This window comes from Miscanthus floridulus, chromosome 13 (genome assembly GCF_019320115.1).
Source record: "Miscanthus floridulus cultivar M001 chromosome 13, ASM1932011v1, whole genome shotgun sequence".
NCBI lineage: Eukaryota > Viridiplantae > Streptophyta > Magnoliopsida > Poales > Poaceae > Miscanthus > Miscanthus floridulus.
Genome location: NC_089592.1, coordinates 60597036 through 60614235, shown reverse-complemented (window position 1 = coordinate 60614235; position 17200 = coordinate 60597036).

Here is a 17200-nt window from a genome sequence, read left to right as displayed (position 1 = left end):
CTCAACCTGATGTGACTTTTGGCTCAAAGCATCCGCCACGACATTGGCTTTTCCTAGGTGATAATGGACTTCCAAGTTATAATCCTTTATCAATTCTAACCATCTTCCTCTGCCTCATATTTAGCTCAGACTGAGTGAAAATATACTTGAGGCTCTTATGATCTACAAAGATATGCACTTTATTGCCCAACAGATAGTGTCCTCCAAATCTTTAGAGAGTGGACAACAGTAGCCAGCTCTAAGTCATGAGTGGGGTAATTCACCTCATGCTTCTTTAGTTGGCGTGAAGCATAAGCTATCACACGGCCCATCCTACATAAGCACACACCCCAACCCTATCTTCAAGGCATCACAATATACATCAAAGGGCCTATCAATATTTGATTGGGCCAATACAAGAGCAGTGGTCAGGAATGTCTTCAGAGTTTGGAAAGCTTCTTCATAAGCTAGGCTCTAATCAAACTTAGCTTCTTTTTGGAGCAGCTTGGTCATTGGCTAGGGCTATCTTGGAGAAATTAGGAATGAAACGCCGATAGTACCTAGCTAGACCTAGGAACTAACAAATCTGGTGCACAGACTTAGGAGATTTCCAATCCAACACATCTTGCACCTTGCTAGGATCTACAAAAATGACTTCAGGCTGTCAACACATGCCCTAAAAACTGCACTCGATCTAACCAAAATTCGCACTTACTGAATTTAGCATACAACTTGTGCTCCCTTAGTTGAGCCAGTACTATCCGAAGGTGTTGGGCATGCTCTTCATCATTCTTGGAATAGATCAGGATGTCATTAATGAAAACTACCACAAACTTATCCAGCTTCGGCATGAAAACTAAATTCATCAGGTACATGAAGATGGTAGGAGCGTTGGTAAGACCAAAAGACATCACTAGATACTCATATAGCCCATACCTAGTAGAGAAAGTTGTCTTTGGTATATCATGTGGCCTGATCTTGATCTGATGATAGCTTGATTGGAGATCTATCTTTGAGAACACCTTGGCACTAGCTAATTGGTCGAAACAAAGTATCTATGCGGGGTAAAGGATACTTGTTCTTAACTGTTACCGCATTAAGAGGGCGGTAATCCACACACATCTATGGAGTACCATCCTTTTTCTTCACAAAAATAGCCGAGCAACCCCATGGTGAAGAACTAGGATGGATGAAACCTTTGTCCATCAACTCTTCCAGCTGCTTCTTCATTTCTGCTAGTTCCCTTGGAGCCATGTGGTATGGGCGTCTGGAGATAGGGGTAGTACCTGGCTCTAGCTCAATGGAGAATTCTACCTCTCTGTCTGGTGGCAACCTAGGAAGATCTTTAGGGAAAACATCTGAGAACTCACATACTATCGGAATGGATGTAAGATCTAGAGTGGCTTCAGCATGGGCAGCAACAGGTAAGACTGGGTCTGAGGGTACAATAAGAGACATCCTATCCTCAGAAGAAGGAAGCCATAACTCCACACTTCTCCTCTTCATATCCAATACTACCCCATACACCCGCAGCTAGTTCATTCCAAGAATAGCATCAATGCCTTGCCTAGGCATTACCATGAACTATAGACGGTAAGTGTGGGTGGCTAATACCAAACTTACTATATCTGTGCGGGTATTAATGAACATTTGTGAACCCGTAGTATAGATCTTATAGGCATAAGGTATAGCCATAAGTGGTAAGTTGTGCCGCTCTACAAACCCTATGCTCATAAAGGAATGTGATGCACCAGAATCGAACAACACATAAGCTGAATGGGAGTCAATGGTAAACATACCCGCCATCACCGGCTCCTGCTGCTAAATCTACTCAACATCTATGAAATGCACCTGGCTAGATCTACTAGGCACTTTCTTCTTGATTATGGTCCTCTTGACAAGCTGGGAGTTCGCTGATGGTTGAGTAGACTGAGCTGGCTGGTTCTAGGGACAAGCTCGGGCATAGTGGCCATCTTTGCCACACTTGAAGAAAGCACCGGGCTTGTTCCCAAATCCCTGGTGAGGTGGGACCTATTGTCCCTGAGAGTGCTAGGGCAGCACCTGCTATGGGGGCGCACGATACTATGTGGAGGAAGTTTGAGAAGTTTGCTAGGGCTACCAGAACAAAGGCCCGCCTGATGACTAATAGGTCCCCCATCGGACAACCTATACCTTCTAAGCATGAGGGTGGCTAGAAGACCCTGTAGCCATCTGCTTCCTCTTCCACTCTACCTAGGACTCCCACTAAAAATCATCCATGGTGATGGCGGCGTTCATCAGCGCCCCGAAGGTCTCATAGTTCGCTATGTATAGCTTCTCCTGAAGGATGGGAGAGAGATCACGAAAGAAGCGGTCCTTCTTCTTATCGTTAGTGTCCACATGGATGCCAGCATACTGGGCCAAGTGATTGAACTTATTCACATAGTCCATCACTGTCATATTCCCCTGGCATAGCTCCAAGAACTCAGTCACCTTCCAATCGATGACACCAGCAGGAATAAAGAACTCTCAAAATGCGGTGGTGAACTCCTACCAGGTTGCTAGATGATTAGGCTACTCCATGGCATGGAAGGTATCCGACCATGCACTTGTAGACCCCAAAAGCTACTGCGCTACAAAGCGCACCTTCTGCTCGTCGGCCACATTGAGAAGCAGAAACTTCTGCTCCAGAATGCAAAGCTAGTGCTCCACATCTAGGGGCTCATCCGATGGTGTGAAAGTAGGTGGGTGAGTCTTGAGGAACTCCTAGTAAGAGGATAGGTCCCTCAGGATGGCAGCACCACCCCCCGTTCCCACCGTTGCCCCCGTGGCCTTCCGTGGGCGAGGCCCACGATAGCTTGTGCCATGATCTCCAATGGCACGGGCTAGCTCACTGGTGAGCAACCAACAGCTCCTGCATCATCTTAGTGTGAGTCATCGAGGCGGCGGTGGAGGAGGAGCCAGAAGTGGAGCCCCATGGCTCTCCCCGTTGGGCTCATGGGGCCCGACCACTCTCGCCTTGGCCCTCGCTAAGACCATGAGCCGCCCCCGCACTGGTGCTCCCGTGTCCAAACCTTAGATTCATCTGTAAGAGATATGAACCATCCATTAGAACACCCTCCTGATCAGATCAAGGGATTAGAGAAATGACAACACATTTATTAAAGCATTCATTTAGTTAGTCCTATCAATTTACTAACTCAATTATACGTGAAGGGGGATTTTAGTTTGAGTAAGATGCTATTATTATGATGCATGCTTCGGCCTATGCGCTCACTCAAGCCAGAATTAGCTGGCATTCGTTAAATTTCTGGCACATCGCACACTCACTTTCCGTATACTAAGCGCTTTCTTACGCAACGTAAGTCAGTGTACCTGCAGAAAACTGATTAGATAAAACCAGTGCCGCTATCCTAGATAGACCATATTGCTAGGGCTTATACTTATTTACCTAATCTAATCGCATCCTACTTTTCGCAAAACTTTTGTTGGTCAAATTTTTAAGTTTTGAAAAAGGGTGATGAACTCATAACCATTATTGGCTCTAGTACCAACTGTGGTAGAACCGCCCAAAATAGCATGCTTATGAAGGTGCTTGTCTCCCACCAGACACTAAGCACCCCGAAAACAGGCTACCACGAGCGGTATCCGTCGGGCACACCCCAAGGGAGAACCCGAAAGATCCATATTTTTCCCAAGGATCTAATAATGAGAATGAGTTATAATACAAGTCCATTTCATACATCAGAGATTCTTAAAAAATACATTATTACATTACCAAATGTCAGAGTGCAGAATGATAAACAACGAATTTAAATAAACATCTAGCGATATGAGTGAGGATTCCGTCTGAGCCTACCAGAAGAATCCTCCACACAAAGGTACTGCTCATGCATCACCTACAACAGGGGTAAATAAACCCTGAGTACACAATGTACTCGCACGACTTATCCGACTAGTGGGAATAATTTCCCGACTCCAAGGAATATGATAAGCTTTATGGTTTGCTGGTTTCTTTTGGTAGAAAGCAATACTAATAGTGAGTCCTTATTTATGTATTATTATCAGCTGTATTAAGTTATCATCTAGCCAGTCTATATAAGCACCTAGTTCTACTTCCAAGCAAGAGTTGAGAAATCATTTCCATTTCTTCTCCTTTCAACTTTCAGTTCTTACTACGGTGCTAAACCGTAGACAAGCCGTATCGAATTTCCCGGCGATTCACGAATCAATGTGCCTAGCTAGGGTGCCCCTAAAACACATACGCCCCGCTTGTACCCCAGGCACAAGTAGGACTAACCCATCACTCTCCTGTCCCGGGTGTCTAGGTCCCGTCCAGACTTGGACTCCAAAGCCCCCACTCCTAAGTCCTAGACTCAGTGTGGTGCAAGGACCTCCACCATCTTCCGCCTCCAATCAGTCGGTCCGGAAAGAGCCGGATCCACGACAAGAGAGCAACAAGTCTTCCTATGCCCATACCCAAGTATGTGCTCGGGACAATAAATCTGTGACTTGCCTAGAGTCATATGCAACGATCAGGTCCTTAATCGACATAGATAGGGAAAAAGTGTAACCAAGCTATGCCCTATTGGCCACAGGACACAACCCTTTACACCCACCAATACCCAAACCATATCTCCTGCCTGGTCACCATTTACCTTTACACATTTTATCATGAGTGATCATATTTATCATCTACTTGCGAGTAACAGCAGGTTACTCATGCTACTGATACCCTGAGCATAGCAGCTACTCGACATGTACTAGTAGGACTCATGGGTAGATATATTTATGTGTGTAGTTTCCATAAAATGCCTGTAACTTAAATGCACATCACATATATATATTCAGTGATCATTAAAATAGGGGTTATGCCATGGGGCTTGCCTTGGGCAGGCGACGAGGTCAGTAAGGTCAGCACCAACAGGCTCTGGGGCTCCCTCTGCATGAGGATCTCCTCCTTATACTCCTCAATCACCTCATCATACACCTGCTCATCGACAGGGCACTGAAATCTACCAGCTCGTGATCTACATGCAATGAAATAATGATGCAATGCTTAGTAATATAGCAACAACAACTCTTAAAATAAAGGTACATCTGTTTAACCACTAAGATAGTACTACTGACCACAATATTAAGCTATCTATCATTGTCGATAACCAATTTGACATATGGCATACAATATTATAACAACTACATGTATTCTTACTCCTAACGCTGATCTACGCTATATACAATAAAACAAGGGTAATAGTTATTTTATTTCGCAACACATTCTAAGCTACCAAATTTATAGCAAGTACATAATAACCTAGCGAGCCTACTGTAAAATTTTTATAGCTATATCCATCCCCAACCTACCATAAAAATTCCTACAATTATTAATCTACATACTACTAAGCCATCTAGTTTGAATTTATGAACCTACCATTGTCACGACTAACTGTAATCTAACTGCACTAACAGGTAGATGGTAATTTTGCGAACCTAACAAACTTAGTTTCACTATTTTTGGACATCTATAGAATTTACTATAATTTATCAAAGTTCAGCTCATAACTAAATTAAATAAGCATTTCTACTTTACTGGAAATTGAAGAAACCAATTTCTAACTCGCGGCCCAACTCGCGTGGCTCGACCCACAATGGCGCGACGCGCGCGCGTGCGCAGCGTGGCCCATGCGCGGGCATGGCCCAGCTGGACGACAGGCCATGGCGGGAAGGACCCGCGCGCATCGGTCAAAAATGCAGAAACCCCCTCGGACTACTCTGTATTCCCCGTGAGCTCTACGACACTATTCCACTAGTGTACGGTTTTATGGTCATGCCCTTGGAATATTCTATCTCTACATCAGCGACACCCCAACGACACTCAAGCGTGCACTGGCACGGCGGCGCTGGCACCGATGGCTACGCCGGCCGCATCAGCCCTTCCCCGTCCTAACTACAGAGTAGACCCTTACCTAGGAGCGAACACAAAGCGCCGAGCGGTGGAAACATGAACTGGGATGCTGCAGCGAGGTCAGACCATGATGGCGGGTAACCTATAGCCACGGTGGGGTGTTCCTGTGAGCGATAGTGAAAATGGAGCAAATGAGTTAGCTAGTGAGCTCAAGGGACTACCCACGGAGACAGTCAAGGCATCGGTTCGGCCAGAGATGGCCCAAGCCAAACTGGCCGCGTGTGCACTAGCGATGCGGCGGTGCACAGCGATGGCATGGCCACGTTGAGGAAGGCTGGGCTATGGCAACGCTATGACCGAGGTGCGCAGGGTGCTTAGGAGGGGAAGATGAGGCCGGTGGTGCAAGTAATTGCTATGAGGTGCTTAGGGTCAGTGGGTTGTCGATGGCGTAGACCCGTCCGGTCTTAAGGACCCGGCGGAGTGGCAACCCCAAATTAGGACACTGTGCGGTGGCACAAGCAGTGCCGTGGGGTCAGTTATGTGGCTGGCTACCTAGCGAAGCTGAGGACATGACCAATTTGAATCACGATACTGTCACCACGGCGAATCAAAGGAAACGGCCCCATCGGCCATGGCAACAGCGGAGACAGGGGGTTTTTGGCATGGCTTGGCTTGACATAGTCATGGCTATCAATGCAAAGTACAAGTGCACACAATGATGGGGAATAGTGAGGCATGCTCTAGGCGGCTATTCGCACGACCGAATCCACAAGCCAATGATGCTCGGTACAGCATCACAGCGAATGATGCTGGACAAGGGAAACAATAGCGCAACGTGATGCCAAAGTGATGGTGGAGCAGGTGGTCGTCCCATGCATGCACAGCTATGGCTGGTCAATGGGAGTTGTGCCGCACAGTGGCGATGGATGGTGTGCAGCACGACTAGGGTACCGTGCAACACAACGGCAAGGCAGAGCTACCAGGACCTAGCGTAGTGCGCTTGCGTGCCTGCGTGGTGAGTGCTGGGCAGATACATCCGCCCAAGTAGCATCGTGGGACCCGATACCTCGGCCAGTGCAGGGCAGGGCACGGGCGGTGTCTCAGATGTAGCATGTCAGCCATGGCGATATGAACCACCGCGCCAACGTGTGGCAGCAGGTAGCCGAGGCAGCAACGCAAGGACCATGAGCATGATGTGCTTGCACAGGGCGTCAGTGAGGACACAGGCGACCGCTTTGGTGCACGCTGGGGCAAGCCAGCAGTAGCAGCCAAGCCGAGCAGCGGCGGTGACCAGCGGCTAGCGCGGGCTCTGTTCAAAATAGGTGACATGCACGCTTTTTAAAGCTATCACAAAACCCTACCCGAAGGTCCAAACGCCAAACCACTTCTTCTATACTCTAGTGGGTACGTAAAGCTATCGACCTATGCCACGACATCATGCTACTTCTTAAGCCGATCTCTCTACAAAAATTGCCAAACGTGGCTTCATTCGACCCATTTTCAACTTACGCGAAATGACTTAAACTTCGAACGGTTTTGCGTCGAATTCCAATTCTGACCTACTTGATATACTAGCTAGCGAACCTCATCCTCGACCACACATATTTCATCATCGCCTATGAAGTACGTACTACAAACTTTATTAAAGTTCGCATACACGTTCTACATCATTTTTATTCGATAAAAATTCGCTTAGAATACTAAACGCTATAAAGCGACATGAAATGTAACATTTGTTTCTTGTTTCGGATAAACGTTTCTAGTACCGTACATTGATTTATACTTTATGTTACACACGTTTGCACATAAGTAGGATGCTCATGCAGTGTTTTAGCAAAAACTGTACAATGTAACACTGAGGGTGTTACAACTTGATGGGGTTGTTTGACATTTTCTTTGTAGATTGGAAGAGAAGGGGATGATGGATGAAGAAGAGGTGTGGTTTCATAGGGCACTAGCATGAAGAATATGTAGAGCAGTGGGTATGGCTCTTTGGCTTCAGGCAAGCAGAAGTAATGGTGATTTGAATGGCCTTGGAAGTTGATGCATTCAACACTCACGCTAAATTTACCATCGGTTGACCAAATGCTAGTTTAGGGCCGATAGCCAAAATGTGTATCCCTAGTCAGCCCTACTTTTCATGCGACGGAGAAAATGCAACCCCAATACCACTACCGCATCTATTGTTAACCCATCGGTGGTAGAAGTCTCAACTGCCGGTTTCATTCCTTAGGAGGCCTCCCTATTGGTCTAACTGACGATGGAAGTATCACACCGTCGCTTCTATCACTATGGCAGTGAAAGTGGCTGATAGTGGTATCTCAATCTATAGTAGATGAATAATCCAATTTGCAAATACAACAAAGATGACACACTAGTTTAGCTACAAAAATGAAACATCCATCTAGAGGAAACTAACATGTCCATAGACAATCAAACAACATTGGTCCATTTAAACATGTCGTGATAGAGAGATACATTAAATCCAGCTTTATTTACTACTCTGCTAATGATTTTGAGAACAAGGGAACATAAGGAAGATATGTCTCCTCATGTCCTCTATTAGGACCCTACGTCTACCATACCCTAATGACACTGAGTAGGGATGACATGAACTTTTCGATGGTCCAAGTCATATGCGATGATCGTTCTTTCCTCCCCAACAAATAAAATCAAATTCCATTCTAGGGTGAACTATAATCGTTGTGTAGTCCACATCACAATCTAGGAAAACCAATTGAATATTAGTCTTTCCAACCACATTCAGCATGCTGACAATATGCTTCAATGTCCATTCATTAGTACCATAGTCTTTAAGGATCTAGATTGAAAGCTAGGACATTTTGTCACCACCAACAGTACATACACACAAGTGACCCTGAGCTTAATTGATGGAGGGTAGAGCACCACTAGGACTACGAATTTTCCTCCATGTGGTTCCCTCCATATCCACAGCAAGTATCTAAGACTACCCCTCTGAGTACCCTATAATATTGAGAAAACCATTAAGAAACACACTTGCTAATCTTGAACATGTCACATTAGTACCTTGGCCCCATTTAGATTTCTTATAGATCCATGCTGCAATTTTAGACGAGTAGATCTCCACAACTACACACTCACCCTCCTCCTCCACATATTGAACCACATAGAAGTGCGAGGAGGATATCAGATCGAATCCCAAGTGAGCCTCACCAACATTCTGGATACTAGGCAGTAGTACCTTAAACTTCTGGGTTGCCAGATTGTAGATGACATAGCGGTATCCAGCAGTAGCCCTAAGGCACCAGCATAGGATGAGGCCATTGTAGCAATCTGAGATAGCTACATTATCCATGAGGAAGGGCAAGAAGGACAAGGACGGGCGTTCACCGATCATGTTGGTGAAGTGTCACTTGCTATTTTGCTATCATAGAAAAAGCCAGCCACAGTCTGGGTCAGCACCTTATGGGTGTTAGAGTCTGAGATGAGCGGTTTTAGGAGCGACCAACACATTTATAGTAGAATAAGGAGCAGCTAGGGAGGTGGTAGAGGATCTTGACAAGGACATGGTCTATGAGGTTGACCAGTGCGTTCCTCTTGTTGGGGGCATCCTCCATTTCGAAGAGCCTACAATCATCAGTGTGAAATAGGATGAGATCTTCCTTACTAATGAGATCTAAAGAGGAAAATAATCTGACAAAGATCCATTAGTGAAGTGCGAAAGCATACCCTTGCCATTGGATTTGGCGGTGGCATGGCGCGATGCGTGCAATGGTTCAAACAAATTATGAGAGAGGAACAATGTGCCAACCGTGCGAGAGGTGGTGGAGGCACAGTGCGAGATGTGCAATGGTTCACAAAAATTGTGAGGGAGGAACAATACGCCGGCCATGCGGGTGGTGGCGGCGGCGCGAGGCGTGCAATGGTTCACACAAATTGGGAGAGAGGAACAATGTGCCAACCTTGAAGATGGAGAAGTGGAAGTAATGGTGATCCAACTATGTTGTGAGTAGTTGGAAAATAGCTCACACTGAATTTACATCGGTAGACCAAATGGTTGTGTAGGGCCAATGGTCATAAGGGCTATCCCAGTCAGCTCGGCTTTTCATACGATGGAGAAAATGGAACCTAAATACCACTACCGCATCTATCATTAGCCAATTGGTGGTATAAGTTATAATGGCCAATTTCATTCCTTATGAGGCCTCGCTATCGTTCCAACCATCGGTGGAAGTATCACACCGTTGCTTCTGTCTCAATAGCAGTGCAAGTGACGACTGTGGTAGCTCAATCTGTAGTAGTGGTAGGTGAGTTAAAAACAAGGAACACCTATCAAGGTTTTGGTTGCTTCTAAAGCCTATAACTTAATCTTGTTTGTAGTATGTTTTTAGTAATCAGCGAGAGCTATTGAGTTTTTTACATAAGTTTTTGGGAAATCATGATTCTAAAAGGCATATTAGTCATTTTCATTGTGTTTGAGCTACTTATTATAATTTTCATCACTTTAATTGAAACTTAATGGGGTTACATATGATCTCTTGTTTCAACTTATCACATTGCTAAGAGATACATGTTATCATAACTCGTGAAATAATAATATTCATAATTGTTGGAAAAGTTAATTCATGTGCAATATTAAAATTGCCATGATAGTTGAGTCTTAAATAAGGTAGGCCTACCATTTTTTTGTCATTTCTATCTATTGCCTAGCCAAAGTTGGTTGTAGTTACCTTTGATCAAGCCACATAAAGTATTTAGGTTCACAAAACTTCTACATGAATTCTTGAACTCTAACTAATACTCCTTGTCCCGCTATAATCTGTCGTAGTGGCAGTGCATTTGAATATCTGCATTCATAGCATGTGCCATGCATGTGGACACACTAAATGTTAAGGTTCATAGAATCATCTGTTGTACCTACTATGAAGCTAAAACGACACAAATAAAGGGATAGAGGGAGTATATGAGTTGGCTCCATTATTTTTGAGATATTTATTATATTTCATGATCACTTTGAATGAAACCATGATCCACTTGTTTGAATTGACCTTTTCTACATTTCTAATAAAAAGTTGATCTTATTAATTGTAAAATAACAATATTCTTTAGATATTACAACATTGAAAAAAATGTAACTAGTTGGTCATCCTGTTAAAAAACTTTGATCAAGGAAAAGCTAATTAATGTGCCATATAAGAAACTATCTGATTGTTGAGTCCTAAGAAAAGTTCCTTTTTGTTTGCAACAAATTGCTTAAATTTATACATATTATGTTTTCATTCACCAAAAAGGCATATTTATGTTTGTATAGAAACTATTGAAGTCTTGGATCCCAATAGATATGTGAGTTCTCTTTGTTGTCTTTTGTCTAATTATTATGTTTCTTTTTCACTTTAATTGAATCTAAATGGTGGTGATGGATGATTGCTCTTGTTTGCAACAAACATTTGAACATTTTCAATAAAACGATGTTGTCGTAACTACTAAAAATTTGTTTATAACAAATAACTTTATTTTAGGAAATAAATTCTCACAAAACTACAATGGTGAAATGATATGGGACAGAACTTCATGAACAAGAAATTTTGTGATGTACTTTTAAAGACATGCAATGATCATCTTTCACATCTAAATTTTCTCTTCTATTTTAATACCTGATGAGTACAGGCCCGATCTTCCGAGAGGTAGCCGGTAAGTTCGATTTGTGGAGATCTCGACGTTGGCGATCCGGCTTCAAATCAGACACGATTCGAACCCTGCAACCGTTACACCACCGCTCCGTTGGTTATCAACCAAGCACAACTTGATTGACCTCGCCAAGAAGGCTTTTCCTGCAAGCGAATCGAAGAGCACAAGCAAGAAGGTCAAACACACAATCTGAAATTGCAAATATGAATGACGCGAATATCAATAGAGGGTTCAAGAACTCGGTTCCAAAGGACTAATCGACACAGTGGAGGAGATCAAGAACGGGGGCCCTGGATCACTGTAAAAGGATTTGTCACCACAGTTACAATGAACGATTCAGTTTCTCGAGGGAAAACTAAACTCTAAACAAAACCCAATTGTGTAGCAGCGGTGGCGGCTATGTTTATAGTCTAAGACTCGACCTAGGGTTGGGGACGGCCAGGGGTTGGGCGCCCACAACTTGGGCTTAAGGCCCGACACGATACATGGCCAAGTTGGCCCAAATAGGTGAAGCAGCACCTTGCTGTGGTCACACAGAATTATCCACGGACCTTCTAGAGCTGGGACCAGATCCAAAATGACGGCATCGTCGTCCCCTTTCCAACGCATCCAAGAACGGCCCGTTTTGATGTCGTATGAGGAAGTTATGACCGAAACAGTAACGACGTGTCTGCTGAATCCGAGGACGACGTGGCAGCTGAGTTGGAAACGAATTGCAACTTGGGGAAGACCATGGCGTCGGTGTGTCCAGCGTGGCGATGTCCTCATCATCCTCCCCTTCTCGAATTGGAGTTGTCCTCGACTCCATCTTGGCGATGCCCTCATTATCCCCTCCTTGTAGAATTGGAGTCGTCCTCGACTCCATCCCATCATCAGCGAACTCCTGCAAAAGGTTAGTGACAGCAGGCAATGCACCAGACATACAAGGTTGATAAAACATAGTATAACATGGTGCATCAGGATTATCACATAACTCAGCAGTAGCAGGAGTTGTAGCAAGAAAAGCACCTCCTTTTAACTTAATCCCATTATTTTTAGCAATGTCTGTTGGAGGTTTATTTTTTATCTCATTAGCATGTTTAATAATATCCGTAGGAGACAAAGGCAGCAATGTAATTTTCTTGTCCTTATGTATGATAGTGTATGTATTAGTTCTACCATGGTGTAAAGCATCATTATCAAATTCCCATGGGCGACCTAACAAAATGGAACAAGCTTGCATAGGGACAACATCAAAATCAGCAGTATCATGATAAGAGCCTGTGAAAAAGCTAATGCGTGCTGATTTAGTTACCTTAGTCTTACCACTATTATTGAACCATTGAAGTTTATATGGATACGAATGTTGTCGTGTGGTCAAGCCAAGCTTGTCAACCAAATCTGAACTCACCAAGTTGTTGCAACTCCCGCTATCAATGATAGTGAGAACACGACAACCCTGCACAATGAGATACATGTGGAACAAATTGTGGCGTTGGATCTTCATCTCTTCTTCATGACCCACACGTGTACTCAACACACGCTGCACAAGAAGGCTAGGGTAGTTCGCGGCAGTAGCCACAGAGTCAATGGTGATGGCCTCCTTGTCATGATCGCCCTCGATGGGATCTGCATCAATGTTAGCAGCAAGGGCTAAATCATCTTCAACATCACTAGCACTTACATATCCATCCTCGGTAGCAATGAAAGCGCGACGACTGGGGCATTCCTTCATGACATGTCCCATGCCTTTGCATCGGTGGCAAATGATTTTAGAGCTGGACGAGGAGGAGCTAGTAGAAGCACCCGGAGTGCCACCTTTCTTCAGCTGTGGAAACTGCACATTAGACAATTTACTTACCCCGGAAGAAAATGGAGGTGTAGATGGCTGTGGTGCAATAGGAAGCTTGGGCGTCTCCGGCTCGGAACGCTGCTGAAAATTCCTCCCATTGTTAGACCTGAGAGGCTGGTGTTGTTTGCGTCCCTGTACTTCTCGTTCGGCCTTAATAGCAAGATGATACAATTGGGAAAAATTGCGCCATTCTTTGTAATCAAGTATGTTCTGTATATCATGGTTTAAACCACCAAAAAATCTAGCACTAGCATCATCATCATCTTCATTTATACCACAACGTGCTAAACCAATAAGCAATTCTTGATAGTATGCTTCTACTCCTTTATCACCTTGTTTTAAAGTTTGTAGTTTCAAACATAAATCACGCTGGTAATAAGGAGGAACAAAACGAGATTTTATACGTTGCTTTAAAATATTCCAAGTTTGAGGCACAATAGCAGCATTATTGGCATTGCAAAGATCACTCCACCAGAACAAAGCAAAATTAGTAAACTCACTGGTAGCAAGTCTAACTCTATGCTCAGCAGGAACATTATGAGAATCAAATTTTTGTTGAACAGCAAGCTCCCAATCTAAATATGCCTCTGGATCAACATTACCAGCAAAAGGTGGTAGACTAAATTTAATTTTAGCAAAAGGATCATTATTACCATGATTATTTCCTGCCATACCGCGACGATTGAAGTTGAGGCGGCGACGGGCACCACCGTCAGCATACGCATCTTCATCACCAGCATCTTCATCATCAGCACGATAAGGTGGAGGGCGTTGCTCAAGCTGTTCAATGCGGGTGACTAGATTGTTCACGTTGCGCGTCAGCTCGGTCATAAGATTGCGTTGTTCAGTCATGAACGTTGCAAGCTCACCCTTGGACACGCACTCATTGAAGTCCATCAGAGTTCCTGCCATGGTTAGAAGATAGAAAAAGACAACACCAAAGTATTATCCCTATCAACTAAAAGGAAACAAGTGGTGGTGGTGAAAGTGGAATGCAAAATCACAAGCGGCTTACCACCGTCTTGCCTGTATTCTTACCAACGCCAAACAGGAGCAAAACCAAAGTGGAGAAGCAATCTATTGTTGAGCGTGGGTAACAGTTGCAAGATGAACCTGTGCTGACAGAAGAATATGTGGAGCTATGGGTAGGCACACAATATGACAGCAAGGATTAGCAATTAACGAGTGTAGAGTAGCGATTGTTCAATCTGGATCCAAAGTACAAATCATAGTTGCTGGCTAAGACGTGTCGAGACGTAGCGCAACAAGGTGAAAACAAAGAACGATCGAAAGAACTCACAGAACAAGCAAATAGCCCGGATTTCTCCTTTTTCCTGAATTTTTCCCGGATTTTCCCAAAAGGCACTAGTAGGAAACAAACTTTTTTTTTCACTATTTTTTTATACTTTTCTCTGAACAAGGATCACAAAAGATGCAACCACAAAAATTGGCACCTACAACTGAGGTGGGATGTGGTCTACAGAAATTCAGCACGTTCTCTGAAAAGCGTGCAAAAACTTTGACAATTTTTTTTCTATATTTTCCCGAATTTTTTTGGCAATTCTGATGAAACCAAACAGGGCAAAGCCGAGTTTGGGTCGGGTCCAAATGGTGTCAAGAAGCTGCACAAAAAATTTCAGATTTTTCTGATAAACGAGCGAAAAGTTATGCCTGTTTTACTGAAGGTATCTCAAGGTATGTTTTCCGGGAGGCACAACACGGCGGCGGCAGTTAGGGCAAAGCGTCCCTAAACTCTAACACCGATCACAGCAGTAGGTATTCGCCTGATGATATAAGGAGGGCTGCGATGCAGGCAAAATAAGAGCAGCTGGCAACCTATCTAGGGTTTGCGCGGCGGCGAGAAGTTACACAAGGCGGCTAGCGGGGCAAGTCGAGTAATGTGGTGGCTTCGACTTGTTGTTTGGGAACGGTGGATGGGATAGCGGCGGAAAACAAAATCACAGCAACGGGCGATTGAACTATGACCACGAACACAATCCTAAACCAGCAACAAGACTCGACCACGGACACAAACTCAACAACATGAATCTAAAACGAAATTGCAAAGGCACAAAGAGCGATAGGACAGCGGAAATTGAAATATTTTTGGGCTTTTTGTGGACTCTAGGTAATGAACAAATATGAATCTAAGGCAAACGAGAGTATACCTCGCGGTAAACCTGAAAGCTCTGATACCAATTGATGAGTACAGGCCCGATCTTCCGAGAGGTAGCCGGTAAGTTCGATTTGTGGAGATCTCGACGTTGGCAATCCGGCTTCAAATCAGACACGATTCGAACCCTACAACCGTTACACCACCGCTCCGTTGGTTATCAACCAAGCACAACTTGATTGACCTCGCCAAGAAGGCTTTTCCTGCAAGCGAATCGAAGAGCACAAGCAAGAAGGTAAAACACGCAATCTGAAATTGCAAATATGAATGACGCAAATATCAATAGAGGGTTCAAGAACTCGGTTCCAAAGGACTAATCGACACAGTGGAGGAGATCAAGAACGGGGGCCCTGGATCACTGTAAAAGGATTTGTCACCACAGTTACAATGAACGATTCAGTTTCTCGAGGGAAAACTAAACTCTAAACAAAACCCAATTGTGTAGCAGCGGCGGCGGCTATGTTTATAGTCTAAGACTCGACCTAGGGTTGGGGACGGCCAGGGGTTGGGCGCCCACAACTTGGGCTTAAGGCCCGACACGATACATGGCCAAGTTGGCCCAAATAGGTGACGCAGCACCTTGCCGTGGTCACACAGAATTATCCACGGACCTTCTAGAGCTGGGACTAGATCCAAAATGACGGCATCGTCGTCCCCTTTCCAACGCATCCAAGAACGGCCCGTTTTGATGTCGTATGAGGAAGTTATGACCAAAACAGTAACGACGTGTCTGCTGAATCCGAGGACGACGTGGCAGCTGAGTTGGAAACGAATTGCAACTTGGGGAAGACCATGGCGTCGGTGTGTCCAGCGTGGCGATGTCCTCATCATCCAGACATTATCTTTAAAGCAACTTTAGCTTTCTTGAAGAGCAAAAACCAATTGTAGTTTCCTAAAGATATCTAGTGTTAAAACTGAAAACATTCCCATTTGACCATCAAGATCCCAAGGCACCACTATGAACTTCAAAAGAGAATTTTCTTGAAAAATATAATGGTCAAACCTAAAGCCCACCATTTTTGCCACGGCTAAAAGCTACTACAGGGCTTGAGAAAATCAACTAAAAACTAAAGTGGGGTGTTGCCAACATAGACAAGCAGGTAGGCACCCAATCCCTACCACATCAGCAATACATGTGCTTTCCCGTCCTGAGTTGTCCAATCCCACTGGCTAGAGATATCTCCATTATTATCACCAAGTCTCAACTAAAACTTAAAGCCTCTCCCACTTGAGATCCAAATCTAGGCCACTGCCACTAATTTTCAACAACCATATGCATGAAAAAAACCAAAATAGAGGTCATCTTGGTAAAAAGAAACTGTCATGCTAGGTGAGTCACAAACAAGGTACACCTACCAATGTTTTTGTCACCTCTAACATTATAACCTTTTTATAGTATGCTCTGAGCTGTCAATATGAGTTATTGAGGTTTGTAAAAAAACTCTCTATGAAGACCAGGATTTCGAAAAGACATATGTCTTGTAGTCAACATCTTTGAGATTTTTGTGTAATAATTTTCAACACTTTATATGATTTGTCTTGTTTGAACCATTCTTTTCACATTGCTAATAGAGAAAGGTTATGATAACACGTGAAATAAAAATACCCATGACTTGTTCAAAAAGCCAAGTAATGTACAATATAAACATTGCCATGATCATTG